Source organism: Macrobrachium rosenbergii, chromosome 25, assembly GCF_040412425.1.
Source record: "Macrobrachium rosenbergii isolate ZJJX-2024 chromosome 25, ASM4041242v1, whole genome shotgun sequence".
Taxonomy (NCBI): Eukaryota; Metazoa; Arthropoda; class Malacostraca; order Decapoda; family Palaemonidae; genus Macrobrachium; species Macrobrachium rosenbergii.
Window position 1 is genome coordinate 19,593,542 of NC_089765.1, and position 15,614 is coordinate 19,609,155.

The 15,614-nt window shown below is 38.6% G+C and overlaps 1 long non-coding RNA gene across 1 annotated transcript; it reads left to right on the top strand.

The window, feature by feature from the left end:
• Nucleotides 1-3,961: 3,961 nt before the first annotated feature.
• Nucleotides 3,962-7,407, top strand: LOC136852417 (uncharacterized). The gene is made up of 4 exons (XR_010857132.1): nucleotides 3,962-4,143; nucleotides 5,454-5,610; nucleotides 6,023-6,101; nucleotides 6,382-7,407. It is a non-coding gene; the product is annotated as an uncharacterized lncRNA (long non-coding RNA).
• Nucleotides 7,408-15,614: the final 8,207 nt, after the last annotated feature.

Here is a 15,614-nt window from a genome sequence, read left to right on the forward strand (position 1 = left end):
CACCTTAAGACGAAAAGGCAGGTGGACTTTGAAGAACAAAATGTGGTGACCGTGGGACCAGCATTTTTTAACAGTACAGCAACATTTTGGTAAGATTAATCCATGTTCACTGCTATGAATTTTGCTATATATTTGTTTTTAAAAGAATAAAGAATCTGTCCTCAGCTTGCTATTGTAGGCTGTGGGCCAAAACCATGTAAAGATGACAGATTGCCAGCTGATAGCATTACTGAGTTCTTGAACATCCAATCAGAAAAACTGCTCAGTTAAGTTTAAAATTCTTCTTTGAAAATTGAGGGATATTAACATTTTGAAAATTGTAAGCTTTAATTTTCCTTTTAAGGATACCTTCCATCCACACATGCACACACAGTAATTATATATAAATATATATATATATATATATATATATATATATATATATATATATATATATATATATATATATATATATATATATATATATATATATATATATATATATATATATATATATATATATATATATATTTCCACAACTGCTTCATAATGCCTATGCAATGGATCATCAGTATTAAGTCGACCCACCTTCTACCCCCACACATCTCTCTTACCTAGATTGGACACCAGATCTGTATCTTTCGAGCAGTCCTTCCTTTCTAACACAACCATTACCCCACCCCTGCAGGACAGAGGTTTGGCTTACAGGTCAAAATTACAAGAGTGCAAAATCTCTTCCAGGCTCCTCATGCTATCTTTCATTTTGACGCTTTTCTTTGGAAAGAGAGGAGTCGTGATGCCAAAAAATCTCTTTTGCTTTCGCTGATTTTCATATTCGAAATATTTTTATAGTGCTCAAAATTATTTTTATTCAAGTATATAAAAGCAAAAGTTTTCATTGAAAACGTACAGGACTTTTTAATCCATGTTTTTTTCCCCATCTGTGAATCTTCGAGGCCTTTCCTTTCGTTAAATATAGACTTTATCCTTGGTTTTATGTTCCGTTCTAATGCAAATCACCGAAATCAATTCCGGGAACCGGAAGCAACTGCACACCTGCCATTCAATTCTACGACGCGACACCGCAATACGTAAAAGGATCCATAAGCCGAGTTTACTCTCTGAGGGAGGGAAGGATTTGCAAGTGGAATCCTGTAAAAATTACCTTCGCATAATAATAATAATAATAATAATAATAATAATAATAATAATAATAATAATAATAATAATAATATAATAATAATAATAGTAATAATAATAATAATGTTCTCTATTAAGCTCAGTGGTCTGGTAAAACTAAGGTATACTTAACTTATTTTATAATCGGTAGCCAATCAAAACCGTCCTTTCTTTCATCTGCCAATCTTATTGGCTAATATTTCGAAGCGTGTTTGCTGGAAACAGACAGCCCCAAGTTAACTACGTGTACGTGACCAAATCTCGAACAGTCTGTCTTCAGTTGTGAAACTAGAAGGACCTTCTCTGAAGCTTGATCTTTTACCGTGACAGAGAAGTGTTTGTCTATAAAAATCACACGATCGTAAACACTATTGACAGAATAATAATGATGGGTTAAGGACGTCCGGGAGCACCAGAAATGAATGCTTGAAAATATTATTTTGCATTTAGCTGCCATGAAAGTGAGTGCAATATGGTGACCTGCTCTTTCTCTCTCTCTCTCTCTACGGTTGGTGTCCAATTTTAAAGTCATCATTCCAAGCTATTTAAGACATTGAAGTAAATACTTGTGGAGTGCCGTGTGTAACAACGTTTCTTACGAGAGAGAGAGAGAGATGGATCATTTATCTTCAGTTGGTGTATTACAGTGTTCAAAGACGGATAAATTAAGAAAAAATTATTTTTGTAGGTTTTAGATTAATTGATTACTTTTAATACCTCTCCCATAAATATCTCAAAATAGCATGTTATAAATGTCCAAGGCCTAAGGTCAATCCAACAGTTGCAGAAAGGGTGGGAGTCTACGTCTACTGGCATATTTCCAAAAATATATATCTATAGTGACTTGTTAGCCTAAACAGTGATATTTATGTACCACATCCATGCCCATTAAAATCCCAAGATTTTGAATGTTATTGTCTGTGAATTTTTTGCAATATCACAAAGCAGCAAGAATGCTTTTTTCTGTATGTACCCAATATCCCACAGGAGTGTCAAGTGTGACTGCCATTGGCCTCGGGATGAAATGCTTATGTGCCATCTATAGTGCATTTCCTCCATCAAAGGCATTCCTCTGCACTGAGGTGCATGATATTTAACTCCAAACCGTTCCTAGTACTTCCTACGACAGCAATGTCAAGGTTGTACCACTTGCTGCTGTGCCTTTATCCCTTCAAAGGAATGACTCCAGAAGGTACCAGTCTTCGAGTTCTCAGTTAAGCTTTTGGGATGAGGTTGCTAGTGCCGCGGTTATCCCCGCCCTAAGAAATGTTTTGATAGTTCTTGATAACCGCCAGAGATACTGACTACCTGAAATATTGCTTCATTTTGTTGATCATATGTACAATATGTTTGTATGTATCTTAACATTGCCTCGGCTCATCTCATTGTTTTTAGTAATACTTTAGTTCCTGCACTGGGTCACTGAAAGTTATTTATTTTTAAACGCTAGAAGTTCGTGTATTCTTCGTAAATTCGTCTGCTTTCTCAAATTGCCAAAACCATTTTAGCAGAAATCTTCATGGAATATTTATGTTTTGGTAAATTTATGAATTATTTACAATAAAAATATTTATTTTTATAAAATACATCATAAATATCTAATTTGCCAAAGTATATGTTTTGAATTTATACTTAAATATAGAAATACAATAGTCTTTTAATAAAAAATTATGAGCAGACACAACAGAGCAGACGAATTTCTTAAAGGGAAACAGGCCTAAAGCAAAACTACGACAATTATATGAAATCATTATAAGATATAATAAAACAAAATTTAATTTCAATATCACAAATATAATATATTTTAGCTTTAAATTGTTTTATTATGAGAAATTTTATTTTAATTTATCTTATATCAAAAGCCTTCTAGTTAGGCAGGGTCTGAGAGTTGCCAGTGATTATTTTGTATACTAATTTCTGGTATTGTCCACAACTTCCACTAACTGGCTTTGATAGTAAATTAATCCTAATTTATTTAATAATTAGTACTTGGTATTTGGACAGAAGAATTTCGCATCGGACTCTGAAAATCCTAGACTATATCTCATGTATATGCAAGATATTGCTAGTTACATGTTCATTATTATTCTACCTAATGCTTGTAGATGATCTAGTCCTGACTCATTCACGGGCTTATATATATGATGAAATACCTAACTGATAACGTTAAATCCAAATTGACCTCATTTCTATGTAGCGATTTCAATGTTATTGTTTTTTATTTTAGTCCTGTTTCCCATTTTGAGTGATGTTTACCTAACCTTTTACAAGACGACTTAGCAAAAACACCAAAATTATTTATTATAGTGATTATATATAAAATATTATAACTTTATATATAATAAAATACTATTATGTTTAATATAATTCCATCTTATTGTCTGTTTTATGACTTTTATAACTAAATTATGTTTTACTGTGAGTTATACGTTAACTTTGAACAACTAGTCCTACTGACCCTTTTACCAGACATTAATAGCTCAATATCTTTGAAACATAATATTTAGCTTGCGTATATAATTAATAATACTTTCAAATAATAAATTTTGCAAATTATATTTTAATATTAATAGTTTTAAAATTATTTAAATATTTATATCTGTAAAATTTTGAAGCTTTGACAATAGCTATAAATATTATAAAAGCCTGTATAATGAACTGCCAAGTAATGTTTATGGTTTGATTTATTTGAACAAGTTTTTGTAAAGATAACTAAAAAAAATTAGGATTAAAGGAAATAAGGAAGTATTCTTAAAGCACTTATTATATTACTCTGGTAAAATGTCTCATATAGTGCGTAAAATCGAAGAGTGAATCTTCCCGTAAACAAAAAGTTTTCATTACTATTTTTGTATTGTAATTTGTAAGGTATTACTAGTAACGTCAATTGACAATAGATGTCTCATCGTAATACGAGTTGTTTTAGTGACAAGGTTTGTGTGGTCACTGTTGTGTAATTGACTGTTCATCTTCAGTATACGACATGTAAGTAGGTATTAAAAGTTAATTAAGCAATGTATCGGGTAGACTGCTGTGGTATATAAATTTTCCTAGCAAAAAAATTGATTCATAAGAAAGGTTCTCCCAGACTGTTGGCCTTACCCTTTTAGGCCAGACATAGCGTAACCTACCCCTTAAGGGTCAAGTCAACTTCAAAGCAGTATTTCATGCTGTTTAAAGCGTCATGCAAAGTTTAACAGTGATATTCTATGTTAATGTTGCGTAGCTTGTCTCCGGCCTGTAGCATAAGACTCGTGGCCTTGGCCGAGGTGTAGCTGTGACTGTATTCCATTCTTGGGTTAGTCTACCCCTCTGATGGTAGGTACTCGAGTTTTTACATAGGTGGTGAATAGTTTCAGTTTTATGAATGTGGCAGGAATGGAGAATAATAATAGTAACGATAGCAATACTCAGGAGACTGTGGCTGTGGTGTTGGGGAGAGGGAAAAGTATGTTTAATGGCAAAAGTTGTGCTCAAACCAAGGGCAGTAGGTTAATGCTCTGTGGATCCATAGTGGTAATAATGGTAGGCTTTTGGCTTTAATTTGGAATACCTGAACCTTAGGCTCAATTGTGAGTTGTGATAAAATTTATGGCATGGCAGCTTAGGCTAAAGGGAATGGCGTTATTATTTTGAATAGGCAAAACACTGTTATCTCCTCTCAGAATTGAATCTTGCAGGCAGTGATATTCATTTCAAAAGGATAGTACACAATGTGGATACTTATTCCTCCTTACAACTTTGTTGCAGTGTTGCAAGTAAATATGGGAATTTGGGAATAGGGTGGGACTATGGAGATAGAGAGGTTACGTTCATATATGCGTACTGAAGACTGCCTGTTACATGAAATAATTAAACACACTAATACCAATAAGACTATAGGTATACAGTCTAAGGTCAGGAACTGCCTCCTTTTTAGGATTTTTTTGGACATGTAGTTGTGTAAGCTTTTAAAATACTCTAGATCATGTAAGAATTTATTTTTCAAATAGTGCTTATGAACCACATTCATAATCTGATTCTAGTTTGATTCAAAATCTGTCTTGTTGAATTTATTTTTTTTTTTTATTGTAGAAACTCTCTTCATTTATATACAAGTAGTTATTGGCACCAAGGAATATGCCATGTAAAAAATTTTTACTTAAAAATTACCAGTTTATATAATTGTTGATCTGGAGCCTGATTCATTAATGATAGCACCCAATAAAAATGAAGTTAAATCAAGAACCTTATGTCTAAAATGTGTGCAAATTGAGAACTACTGGAGGTACTTTAATATTGAATTTCTTTTACAGATATATTGATGTTACTCTGGAAATATACTGCAATCAACAAACACTGAAGTAATGAACAACAAATAGCTCATTCATTTGGAATAAATTGCATCTGTACAGGGGCTTTGTGAAGCGCAGACCTCAGATCCACCACAAATGGAAGCTGTTATTTGCAAAAGTTCATATTTTGTAATGTAGTGGTTTAAATATTCTGCATTAAAAGCTTTACAGAAATTATGATTATTTTATAAGTAGGTTTTGTTGTACTTTTAAGATTTAAAGTAGGTTATTATTATTTTCAGTAATTTTCTTGAAGTATATACTGTATATGATTAAAAGTAGTTCATTACTTAATAGGTTTGATTATGGAATATCTTTGTGGTTGTCAGTATAGTTAGGAATATTTTTGTGAAATAAGCCTGAGGTCTTGTAGAGAGATAAACTAGCTTCCATTATAGTAGGGACTTAGAGTGAGCTCATCATACACTCTGCATATCCATAATCCATAGTTTTTTCAGGTATTGTATTGAATTATATCACTTAATTTATTTCATTGTAATATTACTTAAGTGTTGTTACTTATACCTCAGGGCTTAGGATGCATAGAGGCTTTGGTACAGGAGGGATATCACAGCCTGAACTATTTACATTTACATTCTAGGAAAGGAGGTATTTCAGAATTAGTTTATTGGTTATTTCAGTTTTATCAAGAAAAGGAAAATTTTTCATAATTATCAATGATCTAATGATATATGTTTTTTACAAAGCTTGCTTTTAAAATAATACACTTGCTAACCATTTAAAATAAAAGTAACACTCAGTATTGTTGAGTATCGTACCAATAGAAATTAAGTTAAGTCAAGTACCTTAAGTATGTAATGTGTGCAAATTGAAAACTTTACTGGTTTTTGGAGGTAAATTTAGTTCTGAATTTCTTTTTTTTTTACAGATATATTGATGTTACTCTGGAAAATACACTGCAATCAACAAACACTGAACCTACATTTGGACATGAGGCTTTGTGAAGCACAAACATCGGATCCACTACTATGGAAGCTTTTATTTGTAAAAGTTTCTTTTGATTAATTTAATGGTTTCAGTTTTGGCCTCAAAAGTTTCACAGAAATTCTGATTGTCTTACAAGTAGGCTGTGATGTAATTTTATTTAATTTTATGGAAGTGTGTTTATGATTAAAGGTAGTTTAATATTTAAAAAGAATAGGTATAAATGATTTTATGGAATATCTTTGTGGTAGTCAGTACAGTATAGCTAGGAATATTTTTTGTGAAATAAAGCCTAAGTTTTAAAGGCAGATAAGCTGGCTTCTATCTTACTAGGGACTTGGGATAAGCTTCTCAAATACTGTACTCCTCATGTCCTTAATCCATAGCTTTTTTCAGTTATTAAATAAACACTTGATTTAGAATTGAATTCTTAGTAGGCTGTAGGTCTTGGTCATTGTAATATTATGTAAGTGTTGGTACTTATATTTCAGGACGTGGTTTATGTACAGGCTGCAGAAGGGATATCACAGCCTGAAGTATTTACGTTTAAATTCTAGGATCAGAGGTGTTTCAGAATTAGTTAATGTAAGTTTAGTTTCTTTAACAAAAGGGAAAAACTTGCCATAATTGTTAATGATCTAATGATATTATAGGTTTATAAAGTTTGCCCCAATAATAATGCGCTTGCTAAATTTAGCATAACAGTATTGTTAAGTATCCTATCAAGAGCAAGATTACCATGGGTTCTCTGCATTTTTCAAGACACTGCTTGCTTGTTAAGGTTCAAAATTGAGTGTTACTTAAATAATAATATTGAAGATAAGTGATTTGATAAGTAAACTCCTAAATTCAAAGCATTACTTTAAGAGGAGGTTGTCACTACTGACATTGGTATTTTAGCTAAGTGAATGATTCATTGCTCAAATGGAATGAATTACGAGGAGGATAATTTGGTTTTTATGGAAATGGTATTTTTATACATGAACTTACCTGTTGTTTACATATAGCTGTAATTCTCGATCTCGACAGAAAATTCAAAACTGGCGGTCCCGCTAATATATGGTCAGGTGATACGACTACCCCCCCTCTACCGGGTACCTGGATCCATTTCCATCAACAACTAATCATATTTTCTCTGTCGGGGCCGGCGACTAGTCGTCTGCTCCTCTTCAGGAAATTCATCGGTGCTTTTTCGTTTCTTCTTTGGTGAAGTACCCACTTTTGTTGACGGTTCTGGCTTGTTTTTTGGCTTTGCTGAGATTTTTTCTAGTTATGTCTGATTCAGGATCTCAAATTAGATATTGCGGGGGTTGTAAAACTCTCGAATGTCTCGGTCTAACATAGACCCTCACTCTTCTTGCTCTAACTGTAGAGGGAAATTGTGCACGAATCTGGATAGATGTGATGAATGTTCGTCTTTGTCTGTGCTTGATTGGCAAAAGTTGGCTAAGTATCAGGCAAAATTAAGTAAAGATAGGGCACGTAAGGCTTCGGCCAGAAGTTCCTCCCAGAGTAGGAGTAGTATTGCCTCTTGTTCTGTTCCTGTTACCCCTCCTGTTCCTATTCCTGCCCCGGAACCTGTTGTTTCCGAACCCACTACCGTGTCAGACCTTCGGGCAGAATTTGATGGTAAGATTTCGGCTCTTTTCTCTGCGATAGAGAAGATTGGCCAGGATGTGAGTGCGATGTCTAGACATCGAAGTGTTGCGCAGTGATAGTGTTGTGGAGGAGGTGACTGTTCGTCCCCTCGTTCTCCTCTAGGTCGAGGCCTCTGTCCGGCTCCCAGGGCTCAGGAGAAGACATGCCGAAAGCCGAAGGGAGGCGAGTGGGGTCTGCTCACGAGCAGTTGCTCCCTCTAACAGTCCTGTTGCGTCCCAGGCTGTTGCAGCTCGCTATAGTAAAAGCGATGCGGAAGTGTCTTCTTGTGCTTCTGTTTCGTCGAGGAGGAGTTGGAAGCAGTCAGAGTCTAGTAGGCCGCTGAAGAGACGCAGAGCTTCTCCAAGTCAAGTTCCTATCAAGAAACCTTTGGCACGTTCTCCTCTTCCGTCTTGTAGCTTTTGGGATAGCCCAGAGATCTCTTCTTCTTCAGGCAGTCCGGATGTACGTTCTCACGGATCGTGTAGCGGCGCGGATCCTCCTGTTAGCATGCAAGTAGCGGCTTCCTTCCCGTTGGATCCCAAGTCGGCTTTTATGCCTCCGGTTCCTGGCCCCCTTTCGCAAGAGGACAAATTGGACAAGATTTTGAGACTTTTCGAAGGTTTTAAAGCTCCAGCTCTTCAGGTTCCTTCTGCAACTGAGGCTCCGGTCTCTGCTCCCGCTCACGCACCTGGCGCCGCTTCCGCTCGCACGCCTGACTCCGCTTCCGCTCGCGCGCCTGGCTCCGCTTCCGATCGCGCTCCTGGCGCCACTTCCGCCCGCACCGGCCGCACTCACGACGCTACTTTGGCGCTTGCGCCTCCAAACACGTTTCCAAAGCGCACAATGTTTGCGCTTCTAGCGCTACCATGGTTTTTGGCGCCTCTTTGGCTCTCGGATCTTCTAAGGCTCTGACTCTCTCAAGCTCATGTTTCGGATACGCTTGACGCGGGTCGGGCTCTTGGCGCTTCGGTAACGTTCAGCGATAATCAAGAGGATAACGCAAGTTTGGCTCCCGAGACGTTTCTATCCGCGTGCTCCAACTGCTTCAGAGATTCTCTCCCCAGTTTCCGATGTTTCGGAAGTAGATGATGTTCCGTCTGCTCCTACGTCCAACTTTAAGCATCTCTTACAACTTTTGAAGAACATTTTCAAGAAGACTTTGCTCCAGCTTCCCCTTCGTCTCCGACTACGCAGTTTGCCAAGGATTTTAAACCTCCTTCCTCTAGATTTCTGAAGCTGGTCCTGTCTGTTTCGGCGAAAAGAGCTCTCCGAAGGCAAGAAGGATGGTTGAGCAAGAAAAGATCTCAGGGTAAAACATCTTTCTGTTTTCCCCCCTCTCAACTGTCTTTTAAGTCTCGTTCGTGGTATGAGACTGGGGAAGTCTTTTCCTTGGGAGACTCACTCCAGCCTTGTGGATTCTGCCCGTCGCTCAGCTTTTTCTTCATCCAAAGTCGGCTTCTCGTCTTCGGAAATTGACCATCTGGTGAAGAGTTCCTATAGGATCTTGGAGATCTTTTCTTTTATTGACTGGTCTATAGGAGCCTTGAGCAGGATAGTGAAAGTCTGTGATCTTCCCCCCAAGACTGCTACAGATCTTGATGCTATTTTGGCCTGCCTGGACAAGGCCATCACGGACGGAACGTCAGAAATTGCCTCAGTGACTGCTACCGGCATTTTGAAGAAGAGAGCACATTGGATTTCGTTTGTCGCGAGAGGAGTCTCCAGGAACCAGAAATCTGCTCTTCTTTTTGCTCCTTTGCTTAAGGAATCCCTTTTTCCCGCCACGTTAGTTAGGGAAATTTCGGAGGCTCTCTCACGGAAGTCTACTCAAGACCTACTGGCTCATTCTTCGAAAAGACCCAGGTTTTCGACTACTCCAGTAGTACCCAAGCCTTCTTTCCCTGTATCCTCTAGGCCTTCTCGGGGTACTCCTTCTCGGCCCTTTTTTCCGTGCTAGGGGAAGAGGAAAATTCTCTTCTCATCCCCAGAAAGCTAGGGGTACCAACCGATGAGTTCAAGGTCCTTCATGCAACGGTCGGAGCCAGACTACAGTCGTTCTGGCAAGTTTGGGAGGCCAAGGGAGCAGAACCCTGGGTGATCAACGTTCTGAGAGAAGGCTACACCATTCCCTTCTCAGAGAGTCCTCCTTTAAAGTCTTCGCCAGTAGACTTCAACGTATCATCCAGGGACTCAGAGAAACTTGTGGTGTTGGAGGAGGAAGTTACTTCCTCCTTCAAAAGGGAGCCATAGAAGCAGTCCTCGAACCTTCATCTCCGGGTTCTACAACCGTCTGTTTCTGGTTCCAAAATCGTCAGGAGGATGGAGACCAGTCCTCGACGTGAAGCGCCCTGAACAAATTTGTGCTTCAAACACCATTCAAGATGGAAACCACACAGTCGGTTATCAATTCCCTGAAGGAAGGAGACTGGATGGTGTCCTCGATCTCAGGACGCATACTTTCATGTACCTATCCATCCGAGATCAAGGAAATTCCCTACGGTTTGTGTTCAGAGGCAGGGCTTTTCAATTCAGGGCTCTTTGCTTCGGCCTATCAACAGCCCCACAAGTTTTCACAAGGACGATGGCTCCAATTGCGAAATGGCTTCACTTAGAGGGAATTCACATTTCCTTTACCTCGACGACTGGCTGATCCGGTCTCCGTCAAAAGGCCAATGCATGAAGGACCTACAAAGGACCCTTTCTCTTACCGACGAATTGGGACTCATAGTAAATCTTCCAAAGTCACAACTCTCTCCATCTCAAGACTTGACTTATTTGGGAGTTCGGATGAACTCAGTTCTTTTCAGGTTTTTCCGACGTCTCAAAGGATCGAGAAATGCCTGCTGAAAGTGAGATACCTGATGGCAGCCAAGACTTGTTCTGCCAAGGAATGGATGAGCCTTTTAGGCACCCTCTCATCGCTAGAGATGTTCGTCAGTCTGGGGAGGCTACACATGAGACCTCTTCAGTTCTTCCTACAGCAGATCTGGAACAGGAAGAAAGACACGGATTCGTTTGTTTTTCCTCTATCCACTCAAGTAAAGCAAGACCTGTCATGGTGGAACGACAGGAGCAAACTAGATCGAGGTTTGTCACTGAGACAGAGGAACCCAGACCTGATGTTGTTCTCCGACGCTTCAGACGAGGGTTGGGGAGCAACATTGGGGATCTTCAAGTGTCAGGCAATTGGTCTTCATCCCAACGGGATTGGCACATAAATGCGAAAGAGTTGAAGGCAATACATCTAGCCTTGGAACATTTCGTGCTTCTGGTGGAAAACAAAAAGATAGTAGTGCACTCGGACAACTCCACTGCTCTGGCGTACGTGAAGAAACAAGGAGGCACTCACTCCTTCTCTCTGTTCGAGATCGCAAAAGACCTGCTTTTGTGGGCGGCAACCAAGAACATAGAGCTAGTAACTCGCTTCATCCCGGGAGCTCTCAACGTAAGAGCGGATATCCTCAGCAGGTCACTCCAGGTCATTCCGACGGAATGGACCCTCCACCAGAAAGTCTGCCAAGGCCTGTGGAAGGTTTGGGAACTCCCATGTTAGACCTGTTCGCAACGAGGGAAAACCGCAGACTACCTCTCTTTTGCTCTCCTGTTCCAGACCCAGAAGCATTAGCGGTGGATGCCATGCTCCTGGACTGGTCGGGTCTCTTCCTTTATGCATTCCCTCCCTTCAGGATGCTGGGAGAAGTCCTGAAAAAGTTTCGAGCACACAAAGGTGTGTCAATGATCCTTATAGCTCCATGGTGGCCAGGAAGATCATGGTTTCCAGAGCTACTGGAGAAAGTAGTGGATTGGCCAAGGAGGTTGCCATTCAGACCAGACCTTCTGTGCCAGTTGCACAGCAGAAAGTTCCACAGGAACCCGTCAGATCTAAATCTGACAGGGTTCAGACTCTCGAGCGACTCTACAGGAGGAGAGGCTTCTCTAGAAGAGTGGCGAGGCAATGGCTAGATCAACCAGGCCCTCGTCTACAAAGGTCTATCAAGCGAAGTGGAAGCGCTTCAGGGAGTGGTGCTCCGAGTCTGGAGTGTCTTCCACTTCGACTCTAAGCCAGGTTGCGGATTTTCTTTTGTTTCTGCACAAGGAGAAGAAATTGGCTGTCAGCACGATTAAGGGGTATAGGAGTATGCTGGCGGCAATTTTCAGGAATAGAGGTATAGATCTTTCCTCAGACAAAGATATTGCAGAACTCCTTAAATCCTTTGCTACCACTAAAGGCAAATCTCTTCAAATTACCGCATTGGAATTTGGATGTGGTGCTAAAGTGGCTTACCTCCAAATCTTTTGAGCCTTTGAGTTCCTGCTCCGTTAGAATCTAACTAAGAAAACTCTCTTTCTCTCTTGGCACTGGCCTCGGCAAAGAGAGTAAGTGAGATTCATGCTCTGGACAAAAGAGTTGGTTTTTGTGCGGATAAGGCTGTAGTTTCCCTTCACCTTGGGTTTCTAGCTAAGAACGAAAACCCTGGTAATCCATGGCCAAGGGAATTTCCCATTCCTAGCCTATCCTCCTTGAGTGGAAGAGAAACAGAGAGACTTCTCTGCCCGGTCAGAGCATTGAAATTCTATCTGGACAGGACCAGAAGTGTAAGAGGAACTCATGATTTTTTATGGTGCTCAACTAAGAACCCCAAGAACCTCTATCTAAAAATGGGATTTCTTTCCTTTTGAAAGAACTGATTCAGGAGGCACACACAAGGAATTAAGGGATGTGGATTTCCCCTTAGTTAAAGTGAGGCCTCATGAAATTAGGGCTATTACGACTTCTTTAGCCTTCTAGAAGAACATGGCTTTAAAGGACATTCTAAGTTCAACTTATTGGAGATGTTCGTCTGTTTTTGCCTCGCATTATCTGAGACAGATCCAAACCACATATGAAGACTGCAGTACGTTGGGCCCCTTTATTGCGTCTGACACGGTGATGGGCAAGGAAACCAGAGGCTCTAGATCCTCTCCTTAGTTTCCTTGGGTGCAGAAGTTTTCTTTTGGTCGACTACTAGAGCCTAAGAGGTTAGATGGCCTAGTAGGTCTAATTTTAATAGGTTGGTGTGAGTTTTTATGGTTGGGTGATATGATGGTGGATGCTTTGAGTACTGCGCCTGAGCAGGGGCATTATATGCTTTGGTTGATTGTGTCGAAGACGGCTGGGCCAACAGACCTTTCTCCATATAGCAACCTGCGTCTGAGCTACTAGGCCCCGCAGTTTGCACTAAGGATAGCAGGTTACAGAGGCAGTAACCGAGAAAACAGCTTCCTTAGCAGGTAAGGATCCAAAGTTAAGACGTTTTTTCTTAGCCTGATGATCTCAGGTTTTTCCATTTAACACTTACAGCTGTCCATGCCCACCGCCTCAATGTGGCAATCAGCTATATGTAAACAACAGGTAAGTTCATGTATAAAAATGACATTTTTATAATAAAATAAGATTTTATATCATACTTACCTGTTGTTTACATATAAACATTCCACCCACCTCCCCGCAAGGGACAAGGGGACATAGAAAATATGATTAGTTGTTGATGGAAATGGATCCAGGTACCCGGTAGAGGGCGGGGTAGTCGTATCACCTGACCATATATTAGCGGGACCGCCAGTTTTGAATTTTCTGTCGAGATCGAGAATTACAGCTATATGTAAACAACAGGTAAGTATGATATAAAATCTTATTTTATTATAAAAATGTCATTTTTGGTGAACAAGTCAACAGGTAAAATCTTTTCAAAGTGTTGTTTTAGATAGAGTTAGGTATTGTTAATAATTGGTACCATAAGTGTATGAATAAGAAATTTCAAGGATATTTTTCGTACATGAATGAATAAGCAAACTTAATTATGAGAAGGGTTTGTTCATCTTATTGCCTAAGTGATATGTAGACTTTCTTGAAGGATTCATATTGTCTTGAGATCTATGCAGCTTTTTTTTAGAGCATTAAATATTTTTCAGAGTTTTTTGAAAGGGAAATTAATTTCTTTGTGTATTTTGTACCAGTTAGGATATTAGCTATTAATTAACTTCTGTTATTAAGCAAGGTATCTTTTTCCTGTTAAGGTCTTCATGAAGGGAATGATTTTTGATTAGTGGTGTAAGTTGGAGTAAAGTTGAAGAAGTTGAAGAGCAAAGTTGAAAGAGATAAAGGGAAGTGATTCAGAGTAAAGGGAAGGTATTTGATCATTTGGAGATTTTTGTTAAAGGTATATTTTCCAAAAAAAAAAAAAAAAAAATTACTCGTTGTAAAGCCATAGAAGTAGGCATACGAAGTATAGGTCATTCCAGGGCAACACTGAAATTTTGATAGGTCAAAAGTGAGATTTTAATGGAAGAGCTTTCTCTTGACTTTGAACCAAAGTCATTTCAGTCAGTTTGTAGGTACATTTTGTTAAGAAAATTTTCTAGATGCCTTTGGCTTTGCAAACATGAATGACTTGAAAAATTCACTTTGTAAGTTTAAGAATTCCTAGTGCTGTGATGTCTTGACTTATGGATTTTTTCTTATTTTTGTAGGCTAAGGTATAAATCATACTTTTTTAGTGAGATGTTAATTGAATTTCAGTAATGTGATCAGGTCAAGATTCAGTTAACTGTAGTTTTTGAAGATTTAATTTTAAAACTTGAACACTGTAATGGGAAAAATATTATAATGCCAAACTGTAAATTTACTTTATTGTAAAAATTCTTCTGTATTTCTGCTTTTTGCTCAGTTCTCACAAAAACTTCTAACTTTATTCGGCTTTGAAAATAAGTAGGGTCTTTTTAGTAGACTCATGGCACCAAAAATAATTTCATAGAGTTGTAACATTTTGTAATTGTTTGGACATACCATATAAACAATGTAGTTGAAATCTTCAGTAGTCTGAAGCTGCGATGATTTATTGCAGTGTTGGTTAGCCTTGGAAACAATGGTTAAGAGATTAATAGGAATTAGCATGAATAGCTTAGAAATTGTTTTTGGTACTAAAACCCTCATGCCTTTCCATTCCTACTGGATTTTCTTTATGTATAAAATTGAGGACACACAGTACTCATTCAGTTGCATTTCTTCAGTCTCCTGTACAAGCTTTGACATGTGAATGCTTTGTATACATCAGAACTTGCATAGTTGCACACTTTGTGCTCTGCAGGAACACATCTGATTACTTTACACACACGCACACACTCTCTCTCAATTTATTTTGTTAGAATTCTGCTCATTTTCACGCTTTCCATGTATAAAGTTTTAATTCATTAAATATGATCCAGTATAGTGCATCAGAACAAACCCTTTGTGCTAGCTCAGTAGTCTGGGTAAGCTATTCATTTATAATAATAATAATATTGAATTTGCTAAAATGACCATGACACTTTACACACTGTGAAGCTTCCTTCACATTAACGCACCCTAAATATGCTTCCTCGATTACATTACTGAAGCAGCCTTGTACCCTTTGTTCTGTGCTAAAGTCTTATGTGCACCTCTGAGGCATCATTTCACATTCCTTACACCGCTGAAACCTTTCTGTTCACTGCGCATTCGTAGAAGTATCAGTACAGTAC